At 40.4% G+C, this 16,468-nt stretch overlaps 1 protein-coding gene across 2 annotated transcripts in view; it reads left to right on the top strand.

Moving 5' to 3' along the window:
- Positions 1-16,468, top strand: part of fgf11a (fibroblast growth factor 11a) — a 109,472-nt gene that overhangs the window by 79,811 nt on the left and 13,193 nt on the right. The window lies entirely within an intron of this gene.

The raw sequence follows: 16,468 nt of genomic DNA, 5'->3' as shown, positions 1-16,468 counted from the left end.
CATTCACAAATGCATGCAGACACATGGCGACATGGCGGTGTGCGTGAGCAGGTTCTGGGAGATGATGAGGATATCATCAGTGAGATGGGGTACTGATGGAGCCTGACTGCATAGCTTGTGATTGCACTGCAATAGGTTTTTTCACTGTTGCTGGCCATGCATTGCACAGATGCCTGAAGCCCACACAGTATCTGTCACTCTGTGTGGTACTCTTGTCTAAAAATAGACAGGACAAATGTGTTTTATTTGATCACTGCATCCAAAAAAAGAACATAATGTTGTGCATATAACAACAGTTTCTGCAGGTTCATTGCTACCCCATCACTGTCCTTGAGCCAAAAATACTCTGCCCACACCTTTGGAGTACAGTGTTCACCCATTTTTAAAGGGGCACTCCACCCATTTTACATGTCAGAGTCAGGTGATATGTCATGACGAGTACAACTCAACCTGTGAGCACTAGTATAGTTTTTGCTTAATCACGCAACACATTGATTATGTTATATACATCTCAAATCCCTACTACATAATAACTGTAGACATTTAAGTTATTTGATGTGTTTAAAAGCAGATTTTCCAGTATATACATATATATTAAAAAACATGCTTAATTTATGAGTGTGCTGCTTAGTTACAGTTCCCCACAATGCAGTGCACAAAGGAAATGGAGCTGCAAATTTTAAAACTAATTTTGAATGTGAAACAGTTTTGTGAACAACCCCCAAAACGACAAAAGAACATATACTCTGGAACATATATAGTTTAATTGTTAATACTGTACTTGACATGCAAACTGCAAAACAGTACACCAATACAATTAGTATGTAGTATGGGACTGGGATACGCTATAAGTCTTCTCACAGCTTAAATGGACAGTTTAAAAAATCAATGCAGCAGAACCAGAGGTGTCATCTTTTTTTGTTCTTCTTCCAACTCAACCAGCAACATTTTGATGTGAGATCTGGGTGTGTTCTGTTGCTAGCCACTAATGTTCAATCTGCTCGCCTCAGGCAGAGATGAGGAGCAGGCTGCAGAGGTCTGGTGAGCTCACCTTTTTAAACTCCACACAGACAGATTTTTTTTTTTACATTTTCAAACATCAAGCCCAACCCATACATTTCATCAGACTTTGTATTCCCTCTTTAATCTTTAAGTTTGGAACTTAACCAAAACCAAGCCCTGAGCTTCGAGCAACAAAACGGCCTTGCGGATCACCAATGAGGAATTTGTGAGACAGGCAGAGAGGGTCTGATGAAAGACGCTATGGAGCTTGGGACTACTCGTGATATCTCGGCCTCTGCTGCTCCAATTTGAACCATTCCTTTTTTAAATCTATTCCCCATTTTTATAGAAGTGCAATATTGAATCCCTGGAGTGCTCCTTCAAGTCTTTATTTGTTCATATGTGCAACACAATGCTTCACATGAATCACTTGCTTTCACACATTCACATTCAGATTTCTGTTAATCTGTCTGTAATCGTGGGCATATGAATTAGCAGAAATCTCTTCTGGAGACTTTGGTTATGATGCAGAGGAATCCAAGCCTTCTTTACTTGTCGTTTCACAAGTCCTGTACTGTTACCAGTATGATTTCTGTGACTGTTTTGTTGGGAGGGAAAATAAGAAAACCAAAGTCATGTATAAATAATGAAACTGATAGCTGTATTATATAATGTAAGAAGAACGATTATTTAAAAAAAAAAAGAAAATGGAAAGACATATGTGTTATATTTTACTTAGTTTATTTGGTAGGTTCTCCTGTTAAAGAAAGTAACAAGCAGTTTTAATATTTCTTCTCTCTTTTCTTTCAGGAGACCTTGTCTTGTGTGTTGCCATTTGTTCTTTCCATTCAAAGGGAAAAGCAATCATTTTTCATATCAAACTTTCATGGAACAATATGCTAGGCAGGGTAATTGTTTCTGCCTAATGTTTATGTATTGTTTGAAGCGAGGCAGTCCTGTGTGTTCAGGAGGTAGAGGAAAGGCTAGATTGATGATCAGGGCTCAGGAGGAGGAGGAGGGCCGACGCAAAGAAAGGAAACAGAAAAAGAAAGAGATTTTAAAGGGGGAAAATTTGCGATGATGAGCACAACAAAAAGAGATTTAAGAGGGAATTATGGTAATGTGGGCAGTGTTCCCTCCTGAACACACACTCTTCTCCTTCCATGCATAATCCTCCGCGCCCCTCTAACCTGTGGTTGTAAATAATAATGGCTGATAACCTGTGCAGAATGGAGGCGAGCTGCTGAGCAAAGTAATCTGCTACCTAAGATGATGAAACAAACTTTACCTCGGTTTTCCTGAGAAGAAATGTACTGAGGAAGGAAGGAGGGAGTGCTTAAGTGAGGGCTTAAAGGAAAGGATGGAAAGATGGAAGGAAAAGGAGAAAGAAAGGATTCAACAAACAAACTATAGGAGGGACTTGAGAGCAACGAGGAAAACCATCTTTCACTTAAATAAATTGCAACCCATTAGAGATTTACTCCCATTCTTTTTAGATTTATTCAAAGCAAGTTACTATTAAAACCTCACATTCACACTAAAGACCTTAATTAAACTGTTAAACAGACCTTCAGGTTGATGTATTTGACCAGTCACCCCCTATGGATCTCTAAATCCAGAACACAATGTTTGACTATTATTCGCAAAGTAATTACACAAATGTTTAATTAAATGAGGCTCCTGCCTGCCAGAGTAGAATTAAGAGTGTCTGGGACTAGATGGAGAGATACTGTTAGATGGGAGGAGAGGAAGAACTCTGCAAACAGACAGAGCCACGATTTCTGTGACACCTACTATAGTAGAATTTAAGGGCTGGGAAATCTATGTTGCAATATTTTCTTATGTATGTGTCATATTTGTTGTTTTCAGAATTCAAGCAGATTTTGAATCGAAAGGCAAAAAGCTGTTAAGGAGAGTTAAGGGCTAAAATAGTTCAAGTAATTAATTCTGAGTGTAGAAATGATGAAAAAAAGAATGTGAGCTTTAGTTTAGATAAAGTTCGGGTCAAAGACTATAAGCAATGCGTTGGAATCATGCACACAATGCTTGTTAAAGGGGCACTCCTCTGATTTTAACTCAATATAGAACTGCTCACACTGTGAGGTATGAGGTTTTAAATAAGTTGGCATTTCTAAGGCAATTGAAAGATATTGTTGAGTTGCATTATGGGAAATGTAGGATCAGGTGTTTTTGACCCATACTACAGACTAAAAGCCAGGATATCTCAACTTCTGTTGTTTTGATTTTGAAAATTCTTTCAAACATCTGTCTCTCGTGAGTCTCTCAACTTTATTAAAGTGCAACACTAAATCGCAGGAGTGGCCCTTTAACCCTCAAAATAAAAGCAGTACTATTTTCAGTTGATACATATGCCTGCACAGATGCAAAAAATAATAATAATAAAAAATAGCACATGAGGTGGATTTGTAGAGAGGAGGACATGAATTCAGATTTGATTTGTTTGCAGTATTTTTAGGGTTACAGTCGCCTCATTTCCTGCCTCAAACTCTGAGTTAAAATGGCATTTATTAAATCGAGCCATCAGGAGCTCTGTTCAATCCCAATGACTGAGCGTCAGTCAACACTGACATCTAGTGAGCGATGGATTCATATCTCACTATCGAGATACTCATACTATGTGTGGACTCAGCAATTAAATGCAATCCATTACAAATGATCCATCGGCCTCTTAAAAATGCATCAGTCATCAGTATCTCACTGTAGAATATGCAGATAAATTAGCTTTTTATTCCGGTTTGCAGACTGTTATTTGAATTGTCACCCGCGTGCTGTTCAACCAGAATTCACCATCTGTTTGTGACATTTAAATTTCTGTTCATACCCATATTTTTTTTTTTTTTTGAGTAATCTTATAAATAGTCACCTGTTTTTTCAGCCACATCTTTACTCTGAATACTGTATTTTTTGCAGAAGCTGTAACAGATATTATCTTTTGTATTTATGTTATTGACGGATTATTTCAGGTGGGGGGGGGGGGGTGAAGATTTTAAGAAGAGGAAGTGTGAAAATGTGTATCCTTAACTGTTTGCAGTGTTACTGATTTCACTTTTATGGTTGCAGAAAGGTAGAGTTTACTGAGTGTGGAAAGTTTGCTTGAGTGTGTGTGTCCCACAGCCTTGTGTGTGTGTTTTTTCTCTGCTGTACGTCCTTTGTGAAGTCTGGAATCAGCTTCTCTGTTCCAGCCTGTCTGCTCTCCGGCCTTCAGGCTTCACTTCAAATGATTCTCTTTGAATTACAGGAGGTAAAGATTGCCATTTATCTCGCCGGCCGTCTATCTGAGCACATGTTTGATTAGTGAAACCCCACCCCCACCCCCATGGCTGAATTTACTGCGTTTAACTCACTGATAAATGTCTCTGGATTCGGCTCTAAGTGTTACATATTGGCCCTTTGGAAAGCCTGGCATCGCCATTTCTTTAGACTATATGAGAAAAGATGAGAGAGGTGTGAATGTGCGTGTATGTGTGGTTATCGAAGGGGGTTAAATGATGTATATCTGATTCAGCTGCACGCTTCGCACATCACACACATGCACACACACACACACACTTCTCTCCCCGGGGACTCCCTTCCCTCCCGTTTCTCCCGAGTCAGGGCCCTCCCTGCTTACTGAGCGAATTACAGCTGCAGAGAGGGTCATCCGGGGTGGTGAAGGACTCAGAGAGAGAGAGAGGGAGAGAGAGAGAGAGAGGCATGTGTCACACACTGTAGTGTAGCTAACTCATGCCCTCACATCCTCCCTTTGATGTTCCACTTCCTCTACGTGATCGCTTTTGCAGACACAACTTCCCTGTAACCTGGAGGCAGTATGTTTGTCCATGTGTGTGCGTGCAGCGTGTGCACACAGCATGCATGTTGATACACTCATACATCACACTCATCACTTTTGGTCTTTGTGTGTAATCGTTGTGTAACTGTGATTGAATATCTGTGTATGTCCATTATGTGTATCCAAGAAGAGAGGGAATGAAGTATGGAGAGAGAGAGAGAAGGGGAGAGAGGAAAATAGAGGATAAATCAGAGGCCAAATCAATGAGCACGAGTCCTTGGGCAGAAAGCAATAAACTCCATTAACAAGGTGCAGCCACATTATCTGGGAGGGTGTGGGAAAAAGAAAGGATTAATATTGATATAGAAACCAACTGCGTGTTTTATTAGAGCTTTTATTTTTCTAACACTTTGCCCTTTTTGTGAGCTGGGTTGCTGTTTAAGTGTGTGTGTGTGTGTGTGTGTGCGTGCGTGTGTGTGTGTGTGTGTGCATTACTTTGAGGTGGAGTCCCTTCACCACATCTGCAATGCAGCAGAAAACACAAAAAAGAGAGGGAGGAAGAGAGAGAGGCTCACGTGCTCCGACAAAAGAGTGACGCCGTCCTCGGACGGATTTTCTCTCTCTCCCTCTTTCTTTTTTTTTTTTTTAGCTGCTTCATGAAAAAAAGTGCTTTTATATTGGAAACCAGAGCACCTAATGTCACATCCTGTGTTGCATTAAACAAACAGATTAACTTCATGTGTATATAAAAACTGGGGCTGTGTTTTTAAAGGCACACCCACAGTCCCTGGACACATCTGCATTGCACACAGCACCCTGCACCAAGCCAGCGCAGATGTGGCTAACTGGGGTGACCTTTACAAACAGATCATGGAGGGACTTCACCTCTTGAAAGCTAATGCACCACCAATGTTTTAGTGGTGACTTTACACTGTAAACTATGCTAAAAAAAATGTGTTTATTTAGCCCTTTTTCAAGTGTACTTTTTTTTTTTTTTAAAGAAAGTATGGATTGTGTTTTGGGTATTTCTCAGTGGAAGTACTGTGACCTGTAATGAAATGATATGAGAAACTCTAAGTGTTGGTATCCATTGTAATGCCCTTTATAAATCATTGTTAGTCTGTTCATGTGTGTTTGTTGATTTGATGTGTTTATTTTGCTGTTTAAATGCATATCTGTATCTACTCCCCTGTTACGTGATGTGGGATATTGAACAAAAAGGCTCAGCCTACAAAGAAAGGATAACATAGTACACCGGTACTGAGGGGTCTCAAACCTCTTCCTCCTGATCCCCCAGAATCCTCCAGCGCTCACTCGTCAATCAAAGACCGACCGACTCACTGACTGACCTCCGACCTTCGATCTCTTAACGAGATTTTAATTGGCTCACCGGCAGCATGTGGACTGCTCATTCACCGTCTCCGTCTCTCCCTCAAACACACACAAACACATCTTCTACCTGTGTGTGTTGATTCTGTGATCAATCCTTGAAGGATTTTTTTTTTTTTTCCTTTGTACTGCATGGACGATCCAACTTATTGTGACAAAGTCTTCCAGAAAAGATTTTAAGGAAATCACCATAATCTTACTTTCCTTCTTGTCTTCCAAATGCAAAAAGAGTGCTTCAGTCTTCCAGCTATCAAAGCCACAATGACACTATTTTTGTATTCAAATGGGGCAAAAAAAATTATATATCTATATATCTCTATATATAAATATATCCATGCAAATGTGGTTGGGGTGCACTAACTCCCCCTGTTGCTGGCAAGGTGGAATAACATGACTACTAAACACCATCCAAATCCATGGATCACTTGGAGAAAGGAGCTGAGAAGGACTACAGAGAGCCATGGGACTTGCAGTTTGAAACTCCTGGGTTGAGGTAGAGGATCACAGATGGGCGGGATTACAAGCATGCATGCGCCAATCATTTACTGGACACCTTTGAAGAAACAGTCCTTACCCAATATTTACTCTTAAACCCCCTTTAACCTCTTAAACCCCCCGACCCTCGTCAACACTCTATTATCCCAAACTTGTCTCTGCATTTGCAATATGATCTGTATTTATTTCTATAATAACTTACACAAAGTCAAGGGAGACGTATTATTGGATATAATTGAATAAAACAAACTAATATATTTGTATGATTGTAATGCTGGTCTCCTGAGAGTTTCTTTGGATGTTTTGATGTGACATATGACTGTACATGTTTACATTTAGAACTGTTTACATGTCTTATATATTTTAGTACTTAGCTACACCAACACATCTGAACTTCACCTGGCCTAAACTACAGTTCCCATAATGCTTTGGTGTATGTAAACAGGAAGTGTAATGTCTCCACCATTGATTGAGAGAGTTGCACTATGAGCTCCAACTTGAGCCCTGTTTTGTTTGTGTGTGTGTTTGTTTGTTTTTTGAAGCCTGTTTTAGCTATTAGCAGTTCCTGTCTGCTGTGTCCTCACTGATGCGCTGACTTGAGGACAAGTTAAAAACTTGATTTTGAGGTAAGCATCTTTTTTTTCTATGATTTCTAAGCAAATTTATGGATGTTAATTAATGATGGAGATAATCACATTCTTGCAAAGTGTAAGTCACTGTGTATCTAATGTGTATTGTCTTTGTGTATTTGACTGAGTTATGACTCTGAGAGTGAGTACAGTTTTGATGTGAATTGTGGAAACTGAGCACTGAGAGTTTTAACTTTAAATGAACCATGTGCCTTTACTGCTTCTGCTGGTGGTTGTGGCTCAGGAGGTAGAGTGGGTTGCCCATTAATCAGAAGGTCAGTGGTTTGATCCCTGGCTGCAAAGAAGCCATGGGCAAGATACTAAACCCTAAACTGCCTCCAATGTGTGAGTGTGTTACTATGCGTGAGTGAATGGGTGAAGGTCCCTGGAGAGTGCTTTGAGTGTGAGAGAGTGAGTATGACTAGAAAAGTGCTATATAACTGCAGTCCATTTACCATATTGGCTAAACTCTAAACACATTTCCTGGTTATAAAACTCTGGACCAAGGATTTATTTTCCTTAACAAATACAAAACAACTAAAGCATGACAAAATAATAATAAGAAAAATCCTGCACCACTTCCAAGGGCATTATAATTATGCATATTAAAAGAAATAATGCTGTCCCATACAGCAATACGAGGACTGTCAGCAGCAGATGCTTCAACTAAGTACAAACATCAACTTTAATTATCACTTTGAGCACAGACAGGACAGAAAGTGAAAGTCTGCTTACTAATTCATCCCCTCTGTTTGTGTTGACAAGACATCAGCCTGATACCTGCAGACAGCTGTTAGCTGCTGTTAGCTCAATGCAGGGACAGACTAAATAAAGTAGAATCCACACACTGATCATTCTACTTCATATCTCTTAACCAGATATATCTTCAGCAAACACAAAGCTCAGATCAGATCTCGCAGACGTGATAGTTATTTTTGTGTACATTGTAATAACTCAGTTTCCACAAAGTATGCAGCCCTAACTGAACCACATAAAAATAACTTTCTTGAATGAACAGCACATTGATTTAGCTTTTATGCTAAATTTATGCTAAAATCTCATATCCACCACCACAAAATCCTGTGTTGGTTTGTTTTTGCTCTCAAGCCACAAAATTTGTTGGTAGCCCACATGAACCGAGCACAATAAGCAAATGCCCTGCAGTTCATTTGAACCAAACCAAACAGGTCTGGAAGTAGTTCCAAATGTGTACAAATCCAGGTCCATGAATGGTTTTACCAGTTTAGTGTGGAAAAAACCTGACTGGACTGCACAGAGCACTGACCTCAACTCCATCCAACACTTTTGGAATAAACTGGAATGTAGACTGGGAATCAAGCTGCATCACTCAACATACAGTAAGTATTGCTCTTCACTGATGCTCATGTGGCTGGATGGGAACGAATCCCTGCAGCCAGATTCTTTTGTAGAGGCTTGTTACAGCAACATAGTAATCTCCATACTTTGGGAATAACTTGTCCAAGAATCACATACTGGTGTGGTGGTGGGTGTGTTTGTGTGTCGACAAACTTTTTGGCTATAAGGTGTACTTTGATTACTTTCGATTGAACACGAACTTCAATTGGCAGACTTTTAATTTGGAAACTCAGATAAGATAAAGTTTATCTCTGTGAGGTAATTAGGAGAATAAACAAAACGGAAAGTGATTACACAAATGAATTTTCAATATAATTAAAGTAGAAAATAAAGTGGGACACTATCTTGGAATAAAATCTATTGATCATCTATCACATTGAACTATATAATTGCATTAAAGTGTTTTTACAGTGACTGCATCAACTTTTTATGTGATGCAATTACTATAATCCAGTTACATGTCATCTGTTACTATGAAAATAGCAGTCTTGGGCAAACAATCAATCCAATTTAAGTTAACTACTTACTTCTGAATTAAACAGTGATCTATAACAGTTGCTAGGGGAGAGATCACTGAATTTGAGTCACTGCCAACAGGAGCCCTATACACTCCCTCCTGACCACCGATTTGATGTGTGACTTGACACTCGCTGCTAGCTGTTAATAGTTAGCTTCTATGGTAATTAAATTGGCTGCAGACCAAATGGCAGTGACAGTGGATCATAAATTACGGTGGTGTGGACAGCCGATGAATGTGTGTGGGAGCGGAGTGGCATGACGAGAAGAGTAGGGGTATAAAGGGAGGATAGAAATGTTTTACTGCAGGGGCCTTCGGAAAATACAGCAGTGTTTGGCAGTTAAATGGTTTGATCAGGTTAGCATTATACTGTGAGAATAATGGCCCCTGTATCACCTCTGTATGTCTGGTTATTACAGCGGTTATGTGTACATGATAGCCATGCAAGTCTTCATATAAAAGCACATTTTATATTACAACTACAAAATCCACATTATAGGAAATACCACAATATGTCCTGTTTATATAAGGGTAATAAGGGCATCAGCAGCAAGGAGCTGATGTAAAAAGGGTTGTCAGTTTTGGAAAGACTCAGATGCACCCCCCCCAACTCTGATGTCAGAAAGATACTGGGGGCAAGAGGTTTTAGATCCATACAACAATCCAGCGAGCACCTTGGTTGAAGCATACTGACTCCTTAAGGGTCATGTAGGTCAAAAGGTGTCATGGTAAGGAAACCAGAGAGTCAGATCCGGATGGGTCACCATCTATCTGTAACGAGAGAAAGGGAGGCAAGAAAGCAGAGAAAGGGATTTGAAGGCAAAGGGATGTGAGACCTGAGACAAAAGGGGAAAGAGAGTGGTTAGATGCATTAATATATGGTAGTCTGGCTCAGGAAAATGGGTGAGAACAAGGCATGGTCTTTGCTTCTGAGTTGAAGATAGAATATACAGTGAACATCTGAGTGATCAACTCGAGAGGTTGTGAATGTCTTGGATAAGACTTGAATATTAACTTATTGAATGTTTGATGACACACTGTACTGCATGTCCTTTAGTCCCTGAAAGACAGTCATCACTCAGCATAGTAACTATGTTATATGATGTAACATCATATTGTGGTGATCATGATCAAATATCACTATGTTATTTTCCAGTGAAATATTTCTGCATTTTAACCTTCACTCTTTTTGTTAAGGACCTTTAAGGAAAACCCCACCAGGACTCCAAAGGTACCTCAGCCACAGTTTGAGAACCAGTGGGCAGAGTCTTAACTGGTTCACACTGGGGGTGAACAGTAACACACACACACACACACACTGCTCCCCTCCCTCTTGGAGGTAATTGGAGCAGACAGCAGTTGGCCAGGCCAGCCTGACTGACAGACAACAACAGTCCAGACTGAACAAACCAAAACTTACACTGAAGACTTCAACTGAGCTGCACTGGAAAAAGAAGAAGAAGAAGAAGAAAGGATTAACAAGTTGGATTAACCCACTGAGGATTTGTTTTGAAGAGAGGGGAGAAGGTTTTGGTTTTGGGTGTCACTATGAAAAGCCTGGATCTGTTCCTGCTGGCGTGTTGCTTATGCAGCCTGAGTACATTGGGAGGTAAGCCACAAGCTGACACAATATACCCATGTAAGAGAACTGTAGTAGTCATGTAATACTTCTTATGTGGTTACAACACAAATATCACATGTAGTTTGCCACAGAAAATCCTAATCTAATGTTCAGTAAAAACCCACCAGCAAACACCAGATTAACACTGGAAGCCACCAAAGATGATTATTGAGCCTCTGGTCACAGTGTAACTTCCTCTGGGAATATTAAAGGTGTACGATAGTGATATTTGAGTTGGAGAAAGTCCAGAGATTGGCTCAGCATAATCCAGACTGCTTAGCAATATAGGTTTGGCCAATATAAATTGACTATGTGCTTAATAGACACATGCTGTCTTTCTCTTTTTGTTATGTTGTTTTAGTGTTTGGGAATACCTTTCCCTACAGACTCACTGACAAAATTAAATCTTAGTTTTGTATGTTACCATGTTAGCATTTGCTAATTAGCAACAAACAGAAAGTAGAGCTGATGCTGATGGGAATATCAATAGTTTTAAAAGTATTTTTTCATGTCCAGTCAGGTACCTGTAAAGATATTCCACTCAAAACTACAAATTCTAACTTAATGGTGGCACTGGATGAAAATGTATCCACTGAAGCAAAAATGCATCTATGCAGGGCACTAGTGTAGTCATGATCAGACTGAGAGAAGAGGAGTGGAATAAAACGGGGAAGGAATAAACAAAGATATGAAAATAAAAAAGGAAAGATGTTATCTTTTACAGAAAGACCTGTGTAACTGTTCACAGCAACTATTAACTCAACTAAATATCACACTAAAGCCATATGCAACCATTATCAGTTAAGTGGCATCCATTTCTTCAGAGAGATAAATGACTTTCTCATCCTCAGGCAGTTGATTTGATAACTGGCCACTGATTGCTAGAACAGCACGTTCAGTCCACTCTGAGAAAGATGTAGTTCACACTGAACTTTACTGCTGTCAGTGTCTATCTTGAAATCATGTTCATCACTGGTCAGCAAATGCACTCCCTTGAGTTTAGTGAAGTTATCAGGTGGTAAAACAGCTGAGAGCACATTTAAGTGTCTTTCCAAGTAGGAGGACTTATAAATTCTTCTTCTGCCCTTTATCACAGAGGCGTCAGAAAAGCAAAGCTTACAAATTGCCAGTCCCAAGCATCTTTCACATGCACTACCCTTCACTATTATCTTACCCCATCTAATCTCTCTGGTCTTGTACTTTACTTTGCCTTGTTTACCAAGTCATCTGAACCAGGCAGAGAGAGGAAAAAGATGCTAATTTCTAGCCTTCCACATCCACCTCCCGTTCTCCCCCATCAGCAGCCATGCATCCCTGTGCCTAGCTAATGGGAGTGCCTTGCTGGGTGATCGTTGTCATTTATTCCTGTCAGGTCAGATCGTGCTGGGGCCACAGCCATGCCAAACGTGATGAATGCTGCGTCACCAGAGCTGCTGATTATAAATGCCTCTAACCTTCCAACACTGAGGAGGAAATGGCTGGAAATAAAAGAGGAGTTGTGTGTAGAAGATGCAGTAGAGTGCAAGCATTTGGATTTTGGGAAATTGACAACTTTAGTCACTTGTACAGCACTGTGCTAATGGGCAATAACACAACTTGCAGGGTCCTCAAATTTAGACAATACACAGACATAAATGTCTTCAGTTATTATTTGGATTTAACCAGGTTTGGAGTTTTATTGAAGAAAAAAGCTCTGCAAGCAAACCAGCTTGCTAACTGTCTTCAATGCTGGTGTGATCAGACTTTTACATTTTTGATTGACAGGAAGGGAGATAATAAAATAAGTGGGTTAGAAGAAGAAATACATCTTATTTGGCCATTTATTACTATGCCACATCACTGCTTCTTTGCAAAAAGTCAAACTTTGCCTAACTTCCACTCTCTTTCCCTCCCTACACTCATCTCAAATGAATGTGTACCTGTTGTTCTGTCTGTGGGCTCTGCAGGCAGTGTGAGTGGGTGTTGAGGCAGAAGGTGGGACTCCGTCTTGTCAATTAATCCTTAGCCAGCTACTTCGAGAGCTGGGGGAGTGGGAGGATATTTCATTAATTGTGTTGGTTTGAATTGCCAGAGAAAGTGTTTTGGTTCATTGTATATGCTGTGCAACAAGTCCTTCAACGAAAAAATGGCCGTATAGGTTGTTTGTTTTTACCCCTCGGATACGACCCACAGGTGTGTATCAGCAGTATATGTACTGGATCTTCATTGTCATGGTAATAATAATGTAACCTGTAGGAACTTCCCAGCAGCATACCAGGAATACCAGACCTTTGTCGTCATGATAACAGTAATAAACACACAGTTATGGACATGGAACAGTCACTGGTTTGGAATAGTCATGGATAAAAGCACCAGCACTGAGTATTAGTTTGACATGGGAAATCTTATGTCACACAAGCTCTATGTATGTGTCATTCAGGTGCCAGTGACATGGAGCAGGCTCTGATGAAGAAGCTCTTCGCCACCTACAACCTTAAGGTCCGGCCAGCAGCCAGCCCTGAAGAGAGGGTGGTGGTCCGTGTGGGTATGATGCTCTCCTCCTTCGTTGGACTGGTGAGCGACAAAATCCTGACACTTTTCACAAAGATATATACAGATAAAACATTTCAGACACAAAGAATATGAAAGAAATGCACATTTATTTTTAATGGCTTTTGATGAACATTACACGAATAGCAAATTTTGTCCAATATCACTACCTCAGCAGGACCTATATCACAGGTTTCAAGATCATCCGGATGTAGCTTTATGTTTACTGGACAGCCGTCGAGAGTGGGATGTTATCGATCTCCTTCACTAACTCTGCACCAGAAGGAAAACTGTAATTTCCAAATGTTGGGCTATGTTGGGATCTTTTCAGCTTTGTAGCATTTCACAGTGGAACCTAGACACAGTGTGTGTCGGCATTTCAGGTTGAACCATAGTGGTTTTTGTAATCTACAGTTTTCCTGGCTTCAACTTTACTTGGATAACAATGACATGAGTGAGAATCTTTACTGACATCTTGAACAATATGTTCAATTTAATTATTGGTTAAGTTTCTGTCACTCGTTAAAAATGTGGCTGTTGAGGGCTTCATGTGACAGTTAAGAACCTAAATCTACTGGGATGCCTGTATCTCACATGCCCCTGCTAATAATCCTTGACATTTAACTGTGTTTCCATCTATTGTCACGTAGCCAGAAAAACTGGGGTCATCTCCCTCAGGACAGCTTAGCCTCTGATAGATACAGTATATCTTTAAAGATCATGTCTGATTCACACAGACTGACAGATGTCTCTATTAAGGTTTTAAGCACAGTGGTTGCTCCCCATGCTGAGCACTCTTTTTTTTTTATTCAAAAACTGTGAATATATCTGAGATATATCTGAGTGCCATCTGGTTCTCAATTCAGTGCTTGCTGGCCTGCTGAGTCAAATGGCACAAAGAGTCATGCCACTGTAGTGCAGTACTGTATTTTTATTCACCCATGCTAGGAAAGAGTGTTTTAGCAGCTTGCAGCAACAGGGTTTCTGCCTGTGTGAGTCCATAAAAAGGTACAAAGCGAGTACAGAATGAAGCACACTACGTCACTTTATATGTTCCTTCATTTCTCCTTGGTTCCTTTCTCTGTAGCATCAGTAGACACACACACAAACACACATAACGCATGCATATAGTGTCACATTTACATATGCATCTACATAGAGCATGCTCTGCCCAAGGTCAGTCTCACTCTAGAGAGGAAGTCACACGGGGTCCTTAAGTTTGTGGAGTGGAACGATCTTGAAAACTGACCCACTTGGATGCTCAGTCCCCGTCTGCCCAGAACTAGTCAGCTGGATAACTGCTGTGTTATTATTAACATTCGCCCTGAGGGAGGTAAATTCAAACAGTTACAGAAGTATCAGTAAGCGATAGTCAGTCAGTGATGAGATAGGTATTTGTGTGTTTGTGTGTGTGAGAGAGAGAGATGGTTTGAGTCAGTGTCTGTTGCCCCCCCCCCCCCCCCCTTCCCTTCTTCTGTCCAGCTGTCTCCCTGACATTCCTCCCAGCGTTTTAAATAGCAGGCCGGCTCAGGGACGCTCCGCCTTCCAGCTGGACACATGCACACACACACACTCATGCACACACACATGCACATTTACTCATTGCCTGCAGTGGATATTTACACATGTGAACACCTTTACCAAAGCCTACATCATGAACTCTGTCCTGGAATTAACTGATGTGTGTCCATTGTTGCCTCCCCAGCCAGTATCTCAAATGACTGTCAGCTGTTTTATGTGTGACTGTGTTCTAATTCTCCCTAGTAACCAACAGTAGCACCGAAACTGTGTTGACAAACAATATGTAAATAAATGGGCATGCTAAAGAACATGTGAAAAAATATTATGAGCAAGAGTGAATGGTATGCTGCAAAAAAAAAAAAAATTTCTCAGGTTAATTTGATTGGTTAAGCCTGTTTTTGATGTAACTATCTAACCATCTAATCTAGCCAATGCATTGTCACTGGATTAAACTAAACTAAATAAACCCAGATATTTGCCAAAAAGCCATGATGACTACTTAAAGTGACATTCCAGTGTTTTTAAATGTGGCTCCCACACTCATTATTGCCATTCTGACCTGGATCATGCTTGCTTTGACCTCTCAACCTCTGGTGGCGATGAGGGGAAACTCTGTGGAAGCAGTGCAGGCTTGGAGCTTTACCAAATACATTTAATTTCTACATAAATCATTTTTAAACACTTGCCTCTGAGTTCAGCCTGGAGTTACAGCAGCCTGTGGGGCTGTAACTACAGCTATTGTAGCTAACTGCACAGGCATCTGCTTACAGGACAACTGCTGGCGAACCAAACATGCTGCAGCAATAACCACAATTTCTACAATGTAGGGGGGCTAATTTGTGTATTTACTTTTGTCTGGAATCAGAAGCAAGAAATTAGAAATGATTGATGTAAAACTGAAGCTAATTTGCAAAGCTACACACAGGATGCAGTCAGATTCAGTACTGAATGTAGGTCACCCCTGTTTTGGCTGCACACAACCAGTGTAGATATGTGTACTGTTCTCACGCTTCTTTCCCACATATACAGTATGTTTGATTTGCCAGTCATGTTTCACAGATCTCTAAAACAGAAGTGGTGAGGACAGAAAAATAGAAAAATAATGGAATTTTACTTCATATAAACACTACATTGAAGGTGCCATGCTGTATTCTAAGTGTTGTGTAAGTGCTATATGAACATCTGTGTGTATGTCTGCACAGACATTTGTTGCTGCAGCTGAACTTATTGTGATATTGACTGTGTTACTATTATGTTTTGGAAAGACGCAACAATAACACACTGTATTCTCCCTTCAGAACATGAAGAATGAAGAAATGAGCACAATTGTTGTCATGAATCTGGTAAGTCCATTCACGTCAGCACCTCTCACCAGAGCCTTCACAGCGCTTTTTACTGCATGTTTGTTTCTCTGGGGCTGCAAACTGAAGTTGGCTTTGGAATTTTTGAGAGCACATGAGCTTAACAGAGAGTTACATGATGGGGAACCCCTCTACACTTCATTAACACACAGTGATGCAAGTGAATAACCTCCTTCTATTTGTCATCGTTTGACCAACTCAACCGTGATTCCTGCTCCAGTGGCAATAAGCTTATTA

This window comes from Lates calcarifer, linkage group LG14, assembly GCF_001640805.2.
Source record: "Lates calcarifer isolate ASB-BC8 linkage group LG14, TLL_Latcal_v3, whole genome shotgun sequence".
NCBI classification, from domain to species: domain Eukaryota; kingdom Metazoa; phylum Chordata; class Actinopteri; family Centropomidae; genus Lates; species Lates calcarifer.
The sequence above is the reverse complement of the archived record's forward strand: the minus strand, read 5'-3'. Positions and strand labels throughout refer to the sequence as shown.